The following is a 21,171-nucleotide window of genomic DNA, read 5'->3' on the forward strand; positions in this document are numbered from 1 at the left end:
CCAAAATGTATTTATCAATAGTTCATTGTCAATCCATGAGGACGTATCTGAGAAGGTTAGTCCTGGGGCTGGCACTAGTCAATATTTGGTTAATGACTTGTATAATGGAGTGGAGAGTGTGCTTATAAAATTTGCTGATGATGCCAAACTGGGAGGGGTTGCAAGCACTTTCGGGGGCAGGGTTAGAATTCAAAATGACGTTCACAAATTGGAGAATTGGTCTGAAATCAATAAGATGAAATTCAATAAAAACAAGTGCAAAGTACTCTGCTTAAGAAAGAAAAGGTCAAATGCAAAGCAACACAATGGGGAATAACTGGTTGCAGAAAAGAATCTGGAAGTTTGTAGTGGATCAAAAGTTGATTCTGAGCCAACAATCAGATGCGGTTGCAAAAAAAGGCTAATAGAATTCTGGAGTGTATTAATAATAGTGTCATGTCCTGCTCTACTTGGCACTGGTGACACATTTGCTGGAGGACTGCATCTAATCTGAGAGATGTGGACATATTGAAGAGAGTCCAGAGGACAGCAATAATAAAAAAGTTTAGAAAACTTGACCTATGCAGAAAAAAAAAATCTTGAGAAAAGAAGACTAAGATACCAATCTTCAGATGTGCTAGGGGCTGTTATAAAGAATGTTGCGATCAATTGCTCTCCATGTCCACTGAAGATAGGACAAGAAGTAATGGCTTAATCTGCAGCAACGGAGATTAAGATATTAGGAAAAAAATGTCTATCTCTAAGCAGGGGTGCTGGAACTAGGGGTGCTGAAGGTGTCCCCCTGGCTGGAAGTGGTTTCCGGCATATACAGCGTTTATAGTTTTGTTCAATAGCTTTCAGCACCACCACTGACTCTAAGGGTAGATAAGCTCTGGAACAGGCTTCCAAGGGAGGTGGTGGAGTATCCATCACTGCTGTTTTTTAAGAATTGGGTTAGACCCAAACCTGTCTGAGATGGTCTAGACATACTCGGTCCTGCCTCAATGCAGGGGTGTGGATTAGGTGATTTGTCAAGGCTCCTTCCAGACCTACATGTCTATTATTCGATGATAATACAGGTTTCCATGTTGCACTCATGTTTGATGAAGGGCAGGGTCCTTTGTTACTTTCTAGTGTTTGAACATTCTTTTTGCTCGAGTTATAAAAGTTTCTTACTTGTCATGAATATAGATCTTCTGGTAACAACATTCTAAAACTTTCCACTGAAATGCTGAAATTCATTATTTTATGAAGCAGTTTTCTCTTAAATAAACTGAAACTATTGTATTTAGTGTGACAATATAAACACTTCCAAAAATACTTGTTAATGTGATTACATTTGCTTTTTCAATAATTTGTATTTATGTGCTGACAAAAGTCTTCCAGAATGTCTTATTTTGCTATTGGATGGTAAATCACTTGAGTTTATAGTTTTTAGGTTTATACTCTGCCATTGCCAGACTTTGACTTCAATTACGTATGACCAGATAAGGTAACTACTCAGTAGTAATATGTTTTTGAAGCATTAAGAAAAATCTAATTTAGCTTTGAAAACATTTGCATGTGATAACTTTAATTGCAAAGTAAAACAATTATCTTTCAACTTCTTGGAAGTAACAAAGTATAAAATACCATTATGAAATTGTATAGACCTTGAAGAAAATATGTAATGTGACCTTCTTAATAATTTATTTTCATTGCTTTTCCATAAAAGTATTGCAAAAAACTGAATTACAGAAAGATTACATCGCTTAGCCTTTTTCAATTTTGAGAGTTTTTTTTTAAACTGATACCTCTTTACAGAGGGTTTTTATGCATTTGGAAAACAGAATACTTCAAACTGAATGTGGTTCGTAATTGACTAAATTCTAATGATTTTTCCATTGTACATATAATGCTACAGCTGCAGTCAATTTCTTGTCTCAGCAGCACAGAAACTGGAACACTTTCCTTAGGAGTTGGATCCCCCATATTAAACCCGCTCTTGTTCACATCAAATTTAATAGCAAAGTATGTTTTTCTCGCTTACTTTTATTATTTCATTACAATAGTGAATCAACCTAAGATCAAGGCCCCCTCATACTAGATGGAGAGCTGAGGTCCAGACTATCATTTGCCAAAGGCCAAACAAGAAGTGTGTGGCAGAACCAGGAATTAAACCCACATCTCCTTAGTCCTATCCCACATTCTAACCACAAGTCCATCCCTTTTCTAATATCTTCCAACGGGGGATTACTCTCTTATGTTCTACCCAGGCTACATCAGAGAAAATTAACGCAAAATATGGTGGTATTTAGCAATACTTATATTGGGAGTATATAATACCTCTGGTCCCCAGTCTTCGACTGGATTCCAGTTAATACCGGGCAGAATTCACTGTGCTGGTTTTGACCTATTAAGTCCTATGTTGCCTGTGTCCACTAGAGCTGGTTGAAACATGGCAAAAATTGCAAACATTTTTTCACATATTTGTATATAAATTTTAAAAAAATTACTAGCACTGTAGCTGGAGGGGGGTGGGAGGTGAAGAGGAAATTTCACAACAAATATCAAATTTCATTTTTTCTTAAGCAACTCTCGTATCTTGAACAACACAATTCAGATTCTCTCATGCAGCCAAGCTTTGCTCAGCAACAAGAGACAGCAGGGCATGTCAAGGAGCCAGTTACAGCTTCCTGTTTGTGAGGGCCAGTGTGAGTGCCAACAACAGCTAAGGGGCTTCTCTAAGTTATGTCCCTGGTATAGGAAGTCTAATACATCATATCTCCAATGTACTCTATCCCTCTCCTCAACATGTGCCTTTTGTCAGAGAGGATTATGGGGAATGACTGGGCCGGGATTTGGCTGTGACAGCATTACATCAACAGGGATTTGCTATACAGCAGGGGAATTCTCTGCTGGCCATTTTAAGTCAAATTCTGGTCCTTTTGTGCTGTCTGACATCTCAAAGAGGATAAATTTCAGTTGAGAAATTGCCCGCAACTCTCAGTGGGATATTACAAGAGAAGAGACCAATTAACCTCCCAGAAGGGCCTGGTGGCATGAAATTTTTAGCAAAGGGGACATGTCTGTGATAAATTGCCATCCTAATGGAGCCAGTTGCGGGAGAGAGTTTTAGACCCAGATTTTCATTAAAACGTCACACTCAAGAGCTTCCCTTAAGGACAGCAGAGTTGCTGGGGGCTGCCCTCTTGAAAATCTGGCCTGATTTGTGGGTACTGAGCACTTTTGAAAATAATGCGCCTCCCTATTTACTATATTCATCTGATTTTTGTTCATTTATTAACTGTTCATGTGCCTTAAGACATGGATAGGGGCAAAAGAAGGCTGTACCCCATCCAACTATAGCAGGTACTCTCCTAGTACTTCTGGGAGCTCTTCTAGTTACAGCAAATCCTCTCTCTGGAAGCAATCTAGAACACAGCTCCATATGATACCTTTTGAGAGGGGAAGATTGGGGCTCTGGAAAGCGTGAGGAAGTTATGATTCAGGTATCCAGCGCATAGAGGGCTCTACCACTGTTGCTGTGTTCTTCTGTCTTCAGCAGTCAGGGCTAGCACAGTAAACTTGCTGATCATAAGAAAATAAAAGTGTGTATTTTATAGATATTAAAGAGTTGCATCTATTTTAGTACAGTTACTGCATCACATTAAGATCCCATTATCCTGTGATTACTAATGCAGTGATACACTAGCTGAAAATTCCTTGCAATGCCTTTCTTTCAGTTGATTCCTTGCAATTCTTTGTTGGTTTCTCCCATCCCCCCCACATTAAAATTCAAGGTTTAACCTATGATCAACCTTGTAATGAAATATCATAGAAATATATATATACCCCATGTGGCACTCGGCTGCTGGTCTTTCACTGAAGCCACCCCACAACATTTGTAGGAAACAGAAGGATTTAAATGCATTTGTGGCCACGATATTATTTAGGTGGAAGAGAGATGTTTGTGACTCTGTGTGAGAGGGAGATCAATACCGTAATCTGCAAGTTTCTAAGTGTGTTTTACTGCTTATTGTCTGGAATGTTTTTTATAAAGGGCTGGGGGATAGAGTGAGCTACAAGTTAGTGATTACCTATCACTCTGTCTCCTGTGATATGTTAAAGCTCTGAGAACGCAGTTGAGGGACAGCAGGTTTTAAAACACAGCACTGGGATTTTTTTCCTGTAGGTGGCTGAGCCAGTCAAAAGCAATAACCCTCTGTCTTAAGTTTTGATGGATGGCCCCTTCAACCTCTGTTTTAATGGTAAATTAATCTTGCATAACACCATGAAAATCTTACATGTACATTACAATCAGTACACTAAATACAACTAGAAATTTGCTTTTGTTACCACCAGTATACATTCCCTTCATACTCTGCGGGCTACCAGCATAGTGTGAAAATGCAAACAATCAGATCTATCTTGCAGTTTACCGAAAGTTTAAAATATACTTTGTTGCGAGATCAGTCATTGGAACAACTGCATTAATGAAAATCTATAGATTTTCATTATTTGCTTAATTTGAGCAATTCAGTTGTAATCGAATAGGGTTCGGTAGCACACACAGCCAGTTGTAGCATTGTGACTGTAACATTATAATTAACATAAATCATCCCATTGTGTTCACAATTGGGAAACTAGAGAATTTAATATAACTCAGTGTTTAGGCTTAGAAACCTGGAAATTCAAGCACCTGTAAGGTGTTTTTTGTTTGTTTGTTGGAAATTTGGACCAGTCATGCAAAAAAGTCCTAATATGTAGTAAATCTTACAGGGAATTTGTCAGATCTAGTAATTTGAGGAAAGGGGAATACTGAACTCTTTGTAAGTAACTTGCAGATCACTCGGCTCTTGCTTCTAAAATGCATTGTTCCATTAAGAATCAGTGCTTCTAGTATTATCCTCTGAGAAGCTGCTGTAGTACTTAAGTTCCATAATAACATTCTGCCTGAGAAAATGTGAACTGTGTGATATACAGAGCAGTTTGCCTTATGAAGACAATGCTGGAGATACAATTTATCAATTATCCAGATGGATCTTAACCTTCAGGAATTCAGCCATCAAGCTATAACTGTTTCCGATAAACAAGTCCAGATAACAGTCCTCAAAAATGCACCTACTTTGAGACAGATAACATAGACCTGCATATCCCACAGGCAAGAAAATGGAATAGAGAAAAAACTGGAGCTCTCTCTAGACAGATGAACTCCAAAGCTTGAAGTAAATTCACGCTATGATTCAGAAAAAATGTACAACATATGTAGGGAAAACCTTAGAAGAATTATTTTCACCTCTTTGGAAACAGCAAAGGCACCCATAGACAAAAGAAAATATCTAATGTAGCACTTTTAATAGTTGAGAGGTTCTAGAAGCACCTGGAAAAATTGTAGCTCATTTAGGGATGGTCAACATACATTTACAAATACTAGTTTTAGACATTTTTTATTTTTAAGTTGAAATGAGGCAATAAAGCACAGTGACAAGAGAAGAGATTGTACACTGTTATAATAAAACTAACAAAACCAAAAGATAAGACATCAAAATATGCAAGGCATGCGATCCTCCTGTAACTCAGTCACATCTCTTCTATTCTATGAACAAATAGTACAATTTTGTAAGGCATGGCAAAGAAAAATAAGTATCTTAAACAAGCCCAGAAGGGACAATAATCATGCTTTCCATATTGATGTGAGTAACCAGCCTATCAAATATTCATATATTCCCACTATTTCCCTCCTTTTGAGAAACACCCAATTCAATTCTCTTCTCTCCTCATTCATGTTGCTGTCATCTACTCACTCCTGACTCGTGTCCCTGCCTTTCCCCTCTAATTTTAATATGCGGCTCCCTCTTTCAATCCCTTCTTCTCATTTTCAGTGAATTCATGTACAACTCCGTTGACCTGTTTGATCATTAATCTCACCCTCCTCGAGCTTGTATGAAATTCAACCCTGGATCAGTTTGTCAAAATGGTCACTCAGCTGACCTCTTCACTAAGTACCTTACTGTTCCATCTTCAGCCTCTTCCATCTGTTCCCTCTTTGACTATCACTTAATCTCCCTCACCATGTTTGGACCTGTTATGCAAATGACAAATGACTACTGTCAAATGACTATGTAAGTCAGGTAAGCTTTTTCCATATCCCAACAGAGGTGATTGAAGAAATAGATCCAACCAGAAACAATATACAAAAGGCAATCTAGAGAAGATGAAGTCTGGGTCCTACTCTGGTCATTAACCAAAACTGAATAAGTGAAGAAGCCTGCCAGAGATTAAAGAATGAACCAGTTTCACCACATGCCATTCAGTATAAAGAAATATGAGTGATTTAGAGGTTGATGCTGCAGTGTGTTTTCTTGCATTGGGTGCACCGCCTGCCAAAATTCTGCATCCTTTTGTGTAGCACCTTCCCCACAATTCTGCTGTCTAGAGAATTTCCTTCAGGTAAAGCTCTCATTAAAGTCTGGTTTTTTCAGTGGCTGAATAATAACTGAGTAAGGATTTCTGAGTTTAGCTCAGGTCAGAACACTTGATAGAGATTCAAAGATTTCTAAAGCTAGAATAAACCATTGCTGTCAGCTAATCCGACCTCCTGCATACACTGGCCACAGAATTTTACCTAGTACTTCCTGCATCAAGCCCAAATAACTACATAGGGGTGATTTGCTTTAGAATAGAAATACTTTATAAGAAAGGGAAATAAGCAGAAGTGTATTTCAGGGTAGAAAGTAGTGGAATAAACTGGATTCCAACAGTAAACTCAGACTGTGTAGCAGAACTCTCTTCCCCCCGCCCCACTTTTTGATGTACTATTAAAATTACCAGATGCCATTTCAAAGGCTATTTTTGCTGAGAACATCTTCTGTTGTTCAACTACAACTCTTCAAAGATACTGTATCACATTTTAGCTGGGTTACTGGATAGCTTCTGCTTACTCTGTTTTCAAACTCATGGCCCTCACCAATGGAAACACTTAGTTCACATGGGATTATAAAAGAGGAAATTAAGAAGGGTACTTAAAACATAGGCTTCAAGATGAGATAATAGTTGATAAGATTATTTGAGCTAGTGGTGAAATGCAAGAAGACGAAGAAGATACTACATAGGAGAAGGCACAAGATCTAGAGGAATTTTAAGTGACATTTCTTCACACACGGTGAAATTCCCTCTGAGGTGGAACTCCTCCCCAAACTAAAGGTTTGCACAGACCACTGTGCCACATAAATCTCATGTACACCCTCAAAATAGGGTTTAAGCAGGATAAACGTGGTGCACAGAACTTTTGTGCTCTCTCCACAGGGCTGAATTTCACTCAGAATGTAATACTGTAGAAGAAGAAAATTGTCATAGATATAATTGGAGAACAGGAGAAGTATTTAAACATTTTTCAAAAACCAATACAATAGATACTCATTAGTAGCAACATATTGGTGCCTTTTTGCTATGTTGCTCCTATGGGGAGTGTTGACAATTCACAGTAGGGAAAGTGTTCCCAGGGGAAATGTTGCTCGTAAGCGGTGGTTGCTCTTACAAAGAGTTACTGCAAACAGTATTACTGCAAACAAGCGTCTACTGTATAAATGAAGTTTTAAAGTTTTTACATGTCAAATTGCTATCTCAGCTCCAGTGATAAAGACCTAAATGGAATTCTATGAACTTACATAATCAGTCTTTCATAAACTTCCTATGTTGCTCACACCGAAGTATGTAAGACTGATTTTCTTTTCCTTTTGTATGATTATTTCTAATGTTGTGTTCTTGCTTTTTACAGAAGATAGGAACTTTAGCTTAAGGACAGATTTTAAATTTTGGAGTCATGTTAGTTTGCTTCTCCTCATTGCCAAGATTGATTACTACCAAGGTCTGTTGTTATAACTTTAAAAAAATAAGTAACAAGTCACATATATGTGACTCTTAAGTAGAGGACAAGGAAAGTAATCAATACAAATATTGTAGTCAAAGGAAAGACATTCACCACATGTGACTCGATAAGGAATTAATAACCAAACAAAAAGATATTGTGCTGGATTCCAAGATCTGTGGACTTGACTCATAATACTCCAATAAATTAGAAATACTGTATATAGTACTTGTTTTATTTCTAAATACTTTTGTTTTGTGCTGTCACCTGGATTAGCAACAGAGGGGTGCAATGCTCATGTAGAAGAATTCTTGCTTACACAAAAGTCCCAGAGGACCCAGTGGGTCTACTCGCATGAGTAACTGCTCAGGATGGTGAGTATAGTCTTCACTGTCTTGCCTATAATGACTGAGGGAGGCAGTTTTAACACACAAAACAAAAAAGAGACATTTAATACCTGGTCTTTACTTCACTTATTGCAAATAAATCAGTCTTTCAGCAATAACTTATTAAAATTATGCACAAGTGGCCATTTTGTTTTTTGAAGGGAAAAAAAGCAAACTCTAACTCACCCTCCCCCCACAAGTAATTATTTATGCATAACAGATGGTTATAGGGTGAGAGATGCTTTGGATTTCATTGGAAGATCTGTTTTGCTTTAACATGTTATACAGAGTGACATAAAATATGCAGCTTTTGTCCCAGAATATCCAAAATTAATATTTCCCATGTTCTTTATTAGAGGAGAAATTAACCCATAGAGAGGGCCAGGAAAATGCCTATGTTTTGCATTAGAGAGACAAGTTGGGTGAGATAATATATTTTATTAGACCAATTTCTGGTTCTTAGGCCTTAGTACATTTTGCTATCCCTTGCTGTGAGAGATCAGAACTGCCTGGGACAGACCTCACTTTTCCCTCTTGACATTATTACACATTTGTTGGCTTGATGACTCATTTTTGGATATACCGATTTGTTTAAATAACCAAACCATATTATCAACAAGGGCATGTTGCCAGAGCCCATTACGTTCCTTTGCTTTTAAAGTATTATTAGCAGGATTCTCAGTCCTAAAAGCTTGACTACACAATGAAATACAGATCTCTAGCCACTTATGCCTTTTTTCTGGTAACCTAATTAGCATTCAGTTATAATTCCATAGGAGTATGTTCTCTGCCCAATCTCTTCTGATTGCTTTTATGGCTCTTTTTTCAGCCTGTAGGAACAACTTGAAATTCACATTGTCTTCATATTATATTTTAAGATTACTGATCATCACCCAGCCAACAATCTGTACTTTATGCCCCAAACCCTCTAGCAGCATCCACGTTGCTATCTTATCATAAATGGAAACATGAAAGAGTGAGAGAATTCGACTGAGTCATTTTTAGTAGCAAGTATTCATTGCTGAAGGCAGCAAAACATCAGTTCTACTTTCAGGTCAACAGGTTCCCCTTCTATTTACTATAGAAAAATAATGATGAGTAGCTCATTACATCCATTCTTTGGAAGGAATCTGAAACTGTAGAAAGCTGATCTGTAGTTGATTTAAGTAGGATAGGAATGAGACTGTCCATTTCATTTGTTTTTTCTTAAAGGTGACAGTAATTATCTTAGTCCAGATATAGGTCTTGACAGCTATAAACTATTTAATTTTATTTAGAATGGTTAAGCGTTTACAGCAGCCTCTGACTCCAGAGTTTAATTGTAATACGTTGGGGCTGCTTGCCTCTTTGTCTGAAGCTAGGGTACAAGAAAGAGATTTTGCAGAGGCAGTTTTTGTTTTAGTTTTTGCTTCATAGATGGGTTTATTTTAAGACTTTGTAGATTGTGGCCTTACGTTACAAAGCAATGTCTGGAGCATCACTTCGCTCTTTATGTAGCTGCTGACAATATTCTCTTTTGACATCTTCCTGTTCAAGTGGCATTTTGCCATCTGTTACTTAGATGGCATTACAATGTGAAGTGAACATTTTAGTATATTCATCTGTTATGATAAAAAGATTGTCTTCCTGGCTTTGCCATTCTGATTCTGTACAATGCCTGTTGATGGATTCCTATTTGTCTTGTCTGAGTAGCTATTTTATTTTTCTATTATGTTCTCTTTTTCAGCTTGCACAGTCCTTATTAATTTAAACACTTGTCTTCCCTTCATTAACAGCAATACCTCATCTGTTATTCAATCCTCAAATTTTTCCTACCATATTTTGATTTTATAATCTGGTGTAGACTTCTAAAACAAGAGAAGAACTGTTATATAACTCAGTTTGTATAATTTTCACTAGGTTTGATGGCATACGACAGTAGAGAGCATCTGAAAACTGTCTTCTATAAATTGTTTTTAGTGAGTCAAGATTCTTTTCTGATACACCAAAATAGCTATGCTGATATGCATTAGACACCCATGTTGACTTGAAACTTGACTGACATTTTGGCAAATAATGTTGAATTTGAGCTTGTCATTTATCATTTGAGCAAGTCTTGTTTTATTACAGCACAAACTGATATTTACACAAAAGTTTTGCAGTTCTGACAAACAGCAAAGGATACAGTGAATGCTTTTATTATATATGTATGGAATTTACAGCTAATCTTGGTGTGGAGTATTGTTTTGAGCAAAAACAAAACAAACAAACAAAAAACAACCATGCTCTTGACTCACAAAAAGTGCACCCACCACAACATAAATATATTTGGGATGATTTTAAAAATATACATGGTGTGTACTAATAAATATTTTACAGATATAGATTATATGTATTGTTTATTGCCATATCACACACATGAACTTTTATAATTTAATTAAGTCAGGTTTGTTTTTCTCTATAAAAGACTCCCCAAGAGATATGTTAGCTTAAATTCTGATTATATTCTTTTTAATCTGAAGTTCCATTTATCAAAATTTGCCAGAGCAGACAAGCATTTCCATAGTACAAGGATAACTATCATAGGGTGGTGAATGACACAGTACATGGAGTATCATGGCATTGAATTAATAGGCACTGAATTTCAGAGGAATCTCCTGACTTAAATTCCTTCTTATCAAACTTGAAGGGGACAAAGAGAGATGGGGAACATAGCCATTTGTGTACATTGTCATCGCCACAAATGACATCTGGTTTGGCATTTTGTGGTCTCCATACTATTAAATGCCTTGCTGTATTATTCATAGGATTCATTAGTACAAATTAGGTTCTGTTCGCATTACAGGCTGTAATCAATTATATTAGATACAAAATATCTTCTTCATAAATCTGAATTATAATTTCCTTGGAGCAGAGACCAGGTCCTCAGCTGGTATAAATTGTTGAAGCTCCATGAAGCAAATAGAACTTGCAGATTTACGTTAGTTGATGATCTAGTCCCATGCTGTCTTTCGTGCCTTATGCAGTGCCGAGCACATTATCAGCTTTCGAATTAGTTCAAATGGTACAGTGCTCACTTAGTCTGTGAGCGATAATAGGGTTGATGCCTGCCTTCTTCAACAACAGTAATTGTTTCAGAGGCAGTGTGGTCTAGTGGGTAGGGCACTGAACTGGGACCTGGGTTCTAATTCAGGCTCTGGCTAACCTATTTGACCTTTGGCAAGTCACTTCACCCGTCTCTGCTTATGTTTATCTTCCCACTCTGTTTGTCTTGTCTATTTAGATTGCAAGCTCCATAGGGCACTGTGTCACTGTATACCCATAGTGCAATAGAGCCCTTAATCGTGGTAGGGACCTCTCAGTACTATTGCACAATGCTGACCAATAATAAACAAATAACTGCCCTGTAATGCAAAAATATTAAGTATTTAAGGTGAAAAAATGCCACCATTTTAGATTAATAATAGTAATTCTGAAGTAAGTCACTATGTCAGTATTTAGCCATATGCAATTGAATGTGGATGTTTATTAGTGATGGCCGAGTCTGATAAGGCTTGTTGGTCCATTTTGTTTAGGTAGCTATTACTTGCCTAATCAAATATATCTCTCAAGGTATTTATTTGGGGAATAAGTCTGGAAGAATTTTGAGATCCTGTTTCCTTCTGTAATTTCCAGTATTTTCTCAGTAGGGCTGGGCCAGAAATAATTTATGCTACTGAAAAAAAAGGTTACAATCGGATGGCTCTTTAGTGACCTCTGCAAATGGTGGGATAGTCCCAGTTCACAATCATACAAACCCTCTTCAAAATTTGCATGAATTAGCAATTTTTTGAGAACTTGAGCATGGTCACCAAAAACTGAATTGTCATGGAGAATGAATTTCCTCTCATTCCTAAAGCTGGAGGATGGGAAAAGCTTAAATTGTTACTCTCTGTGTCAAATGTCTTCTGAAGACAAAAAATGTTCAGTGAAAGTTTTTACACTTTAAGAAAGGGGTGAAGTTTATTGTGAGGATTTGGTTCATTCATTTATTTTTCCTTCATCCTGTCATAACCCTCTGTTCCAGATATGGACTGGCTGTTGAGCTTGCTTATACACACCAGATGTTTTCATCATAAGAGCTGTTAATACTCTGCCAGAGTGCCAGACATAGCTAAGATTAGCTTTAAATAAGGTATTTTACACACAGCCACTTAGTGGCTGAACAGTATAATAGTTTAGCATTCCATTATATCTCCTCCTTTAGGCTCTACATTTGTATCATTTACAAAATATACGCTATTATGCTATCTTTGAAGTCCAGTACATCTCAGTCCATTAACTGTCTCTTAATCATACTGTTTCTATTTACACGACCCAAATGAGTAACAGCTTAGTCATCTGACTGTCCATTAGTTGCACTGACTGGCTGTTGTAGGTCTGGAATTCTTGAGTTCTTGTCTTGTGCTGAATCTGCCATCTGTAGAGTTTGCTCCGTTGATTGCTGTCTCTGAGGAACAAACTGTACATGTCAACGGTTTCTTTTGAACTCTCCACTGTCAGTTGCAATCACATATGAACTGGGTGTTGATTTCTTTTTCTTAATGACAGCTGGATTGTCTCTCTCTTTTCCATCCAATTTGTCATGAACATGGTCACCAGGTTCTAGACCCGGCAGTTGTCCAACTGAGTGACTTCTGTTGTAAAAATGTTCATAAGCTCCTTTTAGAGGTCTTATCCAATTTGGCTGCTTTCTTCTTGTCTGGCCACTTTGGAGATGGATTCTTTTCCAAAGTTGGAACAGTAGCTCTGAGTTATCTTCCCATCAGGACATGTGCTGGACCATATCCAGTAGCTCTGAAGAAAGCAGAATGAATCTTTGTGCTGGAGGATTTTCTTGGCTCTGTGTACAGCTCTCTCAGCCTCTCCATTAGCTTGTGCATAATATGGGCTTAGTAATATGATCGAAATTCTGTTTCATTCAGAATGACTTAAAATTCTGCTGCAGTGAATTGTGGTCTGTTGTCCATCACTAATTGTTCTGGAATATCAAAATGAGCAAAAGCATACTTCACTTTCTTGATAACACTGTGGCATGTTATGTCTTTCAAGTATGCTATTTCTATATAACTGGAAAAATAGTCCAGGATGACCAGGTAATGATGTCCTCAGCATTTCCATAAATCTGCAGCTGATCTCTTCCAAGGTTCCTCTGGCAGAGGCATTGTTATTAAAAATTCTTGGTGTTGTGTTGGTCTGTTAGTTCTGCAGTGTTCACATGCAGATTCTTTATGTCCTTCCTGATGCCTGGTGAGCACTCTGATTTTTCCTTTCATTTTGTTTGGAATTATGGTGCAATTGCCTTTAATCATGAGTCCAGTTGATGTGCTTATTTGTGCATGTACCACAAAGTAGTCTCTTGTCACTTCCTTGGTGTCCTTTAGATTCTTGGGCCAGCTGTTCATAAAGCAATTTAGAACCTCCCGTTGTTGAATATCTGTCAGGGTTGGTTTTTGCAGCTGGAGGAGTCTTTCCTGACACCGGTCTGAATGTATCCACAGCATACACGTACACCTTTATGTCATCTTCGAGCTCATGAATAGTTGAATGTGATACAAGGCTCTGTGATGGAGTGTTTGCTACTGTCAGATTTTTTGCAGGAATATATTCAGCAATTGGGTTAAATCGTATTAATTTTAGCAGCAGATACTAGCATCCCAGTGGTTTTTGATCCATGTCTTTTCCATTGATGAGGGTTACAAGCAGTTTATGGTCCATCAGTGTAAATGAATCCAGTCCACACAGATATCTATAAAATTTCTTATGTCCATAAACTTGCCAGGCACACCTTTTCAATTGATGCATATGATTTTTCTGTTTCTGTGAGTGTGTGAGAGCAAAATGTATCTGTCTTCCACTCAGAGCCATGTTGTTGCAGCAATGCACCACCTAGATCATACCTGCTTATACCCACACTGACCATTGTGGTTTTGTTCACTTTGTAGTACTTGAGAACTGTTGAGATAATTTATTTTACCTTTTTTGAAGGCAATTTCTTGATTTGGCCCCCATAGCCAAGATATGTTGGACTTTAACAGTTCATTCAGTGGATTTGTCACTGTGTAAATGCTTTGTAGGTATCAACCAAGGTACTTAGCATCCCTAGTATACATCTCTGTTCTGGTACAAATAACCTTAAGAGACCATGCTGAACCATATATTGTGCTTATACTTTGCAGGATTCCTGTCCCTGTACTTCATAAAGTGGAAACTGAGTTCAAGAGAATGGAGTAGGTTGGCATAAATTTAAAAAAAAATCTGTGCCCCAGTGGTACCAGTTTATAAGGAAAAATGGAACAATACAAATCTGTGTGGATCTTAAAAGCCTTAACGAGGCAGTTGTGAGAGAAAAATAAATCCCCCTCAACACTGGATGACTTGTTCCCCAAAGTCAAAGGAGCTACGGTATTCCCCAAGCTGGATGCCTTATGCAAATTCTGGAAAATTCCCTTAGCCAAAGGAAGTTCTAAACTGACTACATATCATCATACCCCTTGGGAGATTTTGCTTTAGAAGATTACCTGCAACCTACTAGTTATGCTTCTCAGATTGTCATGAGAAACCTCAGAGACTTTAGATATGTGAATTTTGAAGGCTGAGTCAAAAAAACCTCTCAAGTTTGCTATTAGCTGCCTCGGTTGCTAACTGCTGGACATCAGAGTCCTGTGTTAGTGGGGTGGCTTTTTTGAGAAAGTACAGTACTGAGATCAAATTATCCTGGCCTTTATCTCCCCAAAGCAGCACTGCAAATAATTACCCTGCATTCAGTTATTTATTCCAGATGCAATGCAAGCACAAAGAATGTAATACAGAATGCATAGAAGCTCTAAAAGAATTTATAGTAGTAGCATAATTCATACAGTACCATGATACTCAATGCTGAGTTGAATTTTTCATTAGAAATCAATTTTTGGAGACTTCTTATTTTAAGAGATGGGTGTGTAATGGAATGCTAAACTGTATTACATTGTTCAGACACTAGGTAATGTTAAATGTAAAATACCTTATTTAAATTATTCTGCAGAATATGAAAGGATCTTATGATGAACACATCTGGCGCGTATAAGCAAGCTCTATAGCCAGGCCATATTGATTCCAGTTGATTTGCTTGTATATAGAGGCATAGTGGTATAGAGGAGCATGACATTGTGTCAGGAATAAACTAAGAACAGAAAAGAAGTAAAACAGCAACAAAGTTTGCATATAGAAGAAACAAAGTGACACAGATTGCAGGATGTCATCAACATGCCATGTTCTTCAATGCCCCAATGCTTCAATGTCAATGCTTCAAATTCAAACTTCAGCTTTGACAAACCTTCACAGTGGACACAAAGGAAGCAGTATTTTACAAGATTTCAAATTGCAAAAAAACTCCACAAAGAAACTGCTGATATACAGGTATGTTAATCAATTTATACTATCGATAAGCAGGCAGAGCATCTTTAAATCCTTTGGCTTGAAGATGATGATTATGAAAAGGTTTTGATTATGAAGGTGTTCTGGCTATGTTTGACGCATACTTTGTACATCATATAAAGTGGTTTATGAAAGAGGGAAGGAGAGAAGACTCCAAGGCTAAAAGGAACAAATTCCAGCCTCCTACACATGGTATGGAAAAAGTCATAACCCAAGAGATGATGCATGTGTCTAGCCTTAGGCAGACAGTATAATAAATGCATGAAATATGGACATTTTTCAGCTGTTTATCACTTGTGATGACATAGAGCCTGGCTGGAGAGTGAAATATTCACAGCAAGACTATTTACTTTTAAAATTGACTCAGGAGCTGACATCACAGTTATCTCAGATGGGACTTACAATCACCTTCAACCCCTCCGAGAGCTGAAAGCTGCTGACACAGCTCTGAGTAACCCTGGATGTATTCTGAACTGCATGAACCTGTTCACCACAGAAACCATCTACAAAGACAAGTGTATGTGATCAAAGAACCAACAGCCTTCTCAGCCACAGCATGGCAGCCATGATTGGCCTGGTGAGAAAGGTAGAAGAACTTGATGGAATATTATGCTGCTGCTATAAATTCTTTTAGAGCTTCTGTGCATTCTGTATTAAATTCTTTGTGTTTGCATTGCATTCGGAATAAAGAACTGAATGCAGGGTAATTATTTGCAGTGCTGCTTTGGGGAGACAAAGACCAGGATAATTTGATCTCAGTACTGTACTTTCTCAAAAAAGCCACCCCACTAACACAGGACTCTGATGTCCAGCAGTTAGCAACCAAGGCAGCTAATAGCAAACTTGAGGTTATTTTTGACTCGACCTTCAAAATTCACATATCTAAAGTCTCTGAGGTTTCTCATGACCATCTGAGAAGCATAACTAATAGGTTGCAGCATTTTAAGTTTTTTTTCTTCTTTGGGATTGATGACAGCAATTCCCTGTTTCCTTGTTTACCCACGACTGTTAGAAATTGACTTCAGCTGGTGCAGAGATGTGCTTACCTGACTGAATATAGTCAGCACATTTCTCCTGTATTTGCTATTCCACAAAGGCTTCAAGTTAAATGTTATATTGATTTTAAGGTTTTGTTTCTCAGATACAAAGTTTCAAACAGCCAAGCACCTGAATGGATTGGCAACATTAGGAAAATGGGGATCATGGTGATTGCATCTCTGTCCTCAGTATGTTCTAAAGTATGGCTACTCATTTGTTGTAGGATTTGAGGGCAACCACTGCACCATTAAGGCAACTGTTATTAAGAATGCAGAGTATGTACTCTTATGATACTTGTTCATACCTCATTCTTGAATTCACTTATATGTAGGACCCAAGGGGAAGAGCCTGCAATTATCAACAGTACCTATTGAGCTACAAAGGATAGCAAAATCTTGTCAAAAATTAAATTTATGTGCAAGGTATATTTATTTATTTTGGGGGAGAGAGGGCTGTCTACCTGATTTTCTGTTTCTTGCAATTATTCTCACAATTGTATTTTATCCAGAATCCCTTTAATTAAATTACAAAAGTGGAAAATAGAATACATTTTCTGCCAGATTTCAGATAATAGCTCTAGGAAGAAGGATTCTTGACTTCCATAACAATAAGCTTGTGTTATCATACTGAATCCTCTGAAGATGATTTCATGGGATCCACCCAAGCATCACGTACTTTCCCATAATCATCAGTTATTTTTGTCACGGATAGAAATGTACAAATATAATCAGTGCATGAATAATTAACTACTCTGTAAAAAGCAATGTGCCACAAGTTTTGTGATGCACTCATACTAGTATTTTGGCAGAACAATAATCCATTAGAGAACTTGGTGACCAGATCAGATATTTATAAAGAAACAGACATTTGAAATTCCATCTCCTTTCTTTTTCTTGCTCCAAAAATTATTTTTATTGTTGTTACATGTCTTTCATTTTGGTTTCTTCAGTCTGGACCTCATTGTCTAGTGCTGTGGAGCCAAAGAAACTATCAGTGAGAACAGGCAAATGTGTTTGTTGGAACAATTATAGCTGGAAATCACTGCTAATGAGATATTGAGCATTTTATTTCTAGGTTGCTGGTTTGAATCCAGCCTAGGTTGGGAGCAATCAAAGGGCCTTATCAAATAATAGAAGGAGTAATGAGCAGATGATGAGCACATTAAATTAGATTAGTAAAAAAAAAATTGTTCTACATTTATAATCAATAAAATACATACTAGTTCTACTGTAGTATGGGGACCAGTATGAATACTTCATCTCTTGCATTTAACATAAATATTTTTTTTAAAAATGAAGTCTATTCTACTAACCTTATTTCCAGTTGACTGAAATAAGGTAATTTACACAGCTGTTTTTGTAACGCACCTTCTTTTCTCCCATATTAAAGGAAAGTGATCTATAAGTCACTAATACCTTGGATTGCTTTTTGGGAATGGCATGTCTTTCTAACCTTGCTCTCTTAAACTATTTATTGATTTTAGAAAAAAAATAGTGTTCTATAGTAATATTTAACTACAACCTGATTTTGCCATCCTTGCATTGTATAGTACCACAGTTATTTGCAAGTAGTCTCATTGAAATTAAAGAGGGGACTTGTTCAGAGAGGAAGGGTGACCCAGTACTAAGGCCACCAACCTAGGACATGGGAAAGCCTGTATTCAAATCTCTGCTCTGTTACAGAATTCTTGTGTGACCACTCAGTGCCATCTGTGGAGGGCAATAAGAGTATTTCCCTGTTCTCACAGGGCTGGCTTATAGTTCCCCAAGCAGGGGACAGTTTAGCATTTTATCCATTCTTATCCTGTGCATGTTTTGTCTGTCTTGTTAGAACTGTTCTTTTAGTAAAGATGGCAGCTTATATCTCTGTGTGTGTGTTTGAACAGAATATCTTGTGATATACTTTGTGGCTTTGAACAAGACACTCAAAACTCAGTAACAAAAGATGTACGAAAATCATGTGTGGTAGATATTTTACCCCCATTTTAAAGTTGGGGAAACTGTGTTTAACACAGGCATGACTGCTGCTGACAGGGAAGTTCAGAGTTCAAAGTATGTGTAGTGATGACCGTACACTGAACATTGCCGAACAATATGACTTTAGCTGTTTGCAGGTAATACGTATCTGGGGCCTGGTTTCAAACAGGTTTGACAAGTAATAGTCTAAAATTCATTTTTGTTTTGAGATATTATCTGTTCTTGAAGAGGTTGGGGTGGAAAAGAAAGAGAATATTAGTTATATTAAGTATTTCCAGAGCAACATCATACAGAAAGAATTGAAATAAAGGATTGGAGAACTTCTGGAAGTTCTATATACACTAGAGGCTCCCATGACTTAATCATGTCAAAATAAAGCCATGTATTACACGACAAGTGTTATAAGCTGTGTTCTACCTTTTCATTATAATTTTGGATTGATTCCAAGACACTTTCAGTGTATTAGTTGTAAACATTCAAAACATATCTTTTGCTCTCGCCATATGAAGACTTAGGGGGAAACTTTCAAAGGCTCAAGCGGGAGTTAGGTGCTCAACTGCCATTGAGAGTCAATGAGTTAGGTGCTTATTTTGCCTGTGTTCCTTTGAAAATCTCCCCTCAGCCATTTGGATACAGCAAAGGGATAGTACCACACTTTAGAAATGGCCTGAACCTTGCCTCTCAAATTTACACTTACAAGATTTGTATATAGAAATCTTATTTTTTATACTACCAACTGAGTAGTTAAATGGTTAGCAGATCAATCCAGAGGCATAGATACAGAGTTTCTACCTGTAAACAGTTGGGCACCCAAAACTTGTGGATGCTAAATTGGAAGGCTGCTCTTGAGAATCCATCCCATTGTTTCAGAGTAGCAGCCGTGTTAGTCTGTATTCGCAAAAAGAAAAGGAGTACTAGTGGCACCTTAGATACTAACCAATTTATTTGAGCATAATCTTTCGTGAGCTACGGCTCACTTCGTCGGATGCATTCCATTGTGTTTCAGTATGTACAATACAGTACTTCCTCCTTAACATTCATTTGGCTGGCAGTCTGGAAAATGACAACAATTTAAGAAGATTAATTTTTTCTTCCACTACTACTTTATCTGGTGATTGTCATGCCTTAGAATCTCCAAGTGCTTTGTGCTGGTTGTCACAGACTCGTGATGAATGCTATGAAGCTGCTAGGTAAATACTGACAATTCTATAAACCTTAATTACTGTACAGTCCCACCCAGGACTTTCTTAGGAAAAGCTCCCGTTAGCTGCTGTCAGAGTTTTCCTGAATAAGGACCAAAAATTAAAGCATCAGGCCCATAGAGTATATTGAGATATTTTTATACCTTTTAATTGTTAAGACTTTCACAAAGCAGTTTTGAATATATTTGAGAGTATATTTAATGTTGAATTATGCCTGCTCTGCAGTGGCCTGCTAGGAGAATTAAGCACAGTTGTCGCTCCTCTCCCCCACAGATAAGCAAGGTATAAATTGGTTCCCAGTGCTAGAGGTGTGGAAAAAGCTAGCACTGCTGGCAATACTAAGTGCTCTAGAAAGGGCATTTTGTGGGTGGGGTGAGGGATGATCTAGAACCTTAGAACTCCCACACATCATGTACTGGGATAGCTGAGTGTTGGCAGAACTCTGGTTACACCTCAAACAGTTGTTGCAAGGGGCATCTCTTCCCATCCTACCTCCCTTTAAAAGTCCAAGACCACTTGGGCAGTGCAAACCCACACCTTCCCTGGAGCTACTAAGATTCTATGAGCCATAATTGATCTCTTGGTTTCTTCTCACAAGATGATACTTCTAAAGCCTTTGAATTACTTCTGAATCTAGTTAGTTAAGTAGGAATAGGACAAATATAATTGATGTTCAAATATATTGTCACCTTGAAGCACTCAACAGATGCAAATTGTATAAAGAACAATTCTGAATTCTTGATAGTGTCACGAATCTTTAGCTGCTGTAATAAATTTTGTTGTCATGTTATATAGGTTAAATGACTAATGATGGAAGTGTGTTCTTATTCATGAAAGCAGCTGGTGAGAAATGTGTTGTCCTAAGATATACCTTCCTGTCTGTTGAACTGACAACCATGAAATGATGAAATCAAGTTCCTGTCCTTCAGTGTTGCTTACAGTTAAAACTGTCACACACTTTTTAAAAAAGGCTGTCAAAGAAAGAGCCATAGTTCTGACATAATGTGGAGAACAAGCACTTTGAAATCTTAAACTATAGACAGTGTTAAATGCTACAGTTTGGAGCATTTTTCTCTTCCTGTTTTATTTTTCACCCTTCTTAGCTTTTTTATTTTTTTAAGCCTTTCTTGGAAATTTCATGCCAATTTAACAAAAATAAAAATAATTAAGCCAAGGCATTGAATTTAATGTAACTTGCCTCCCTAAAATAAGCTTCAGGGATTGAAAGAAGCATCACTTTTAACTACTCAGTTTTTAAAATTAAAATTAAAAGTAGATTGGATTAATACTGGTTTGGGACATCTTTG

The sequence above is a fragment of the Lepidochelys kempii genome, chromosome 12 (genome assembly GCF_965140265.1).
Source record: "Lepidochelys kempii isolate rLepKem1 chromosome 12, rLepKem1.hap2, whole genome shotgun sequence".
Taxonomy (NCBI): domain Eukaryota; kingdom Metazoa; phylum Chordata; order Testudines; family Cheloniidae; genus Lepidochelys; species Lepidochelys kempii.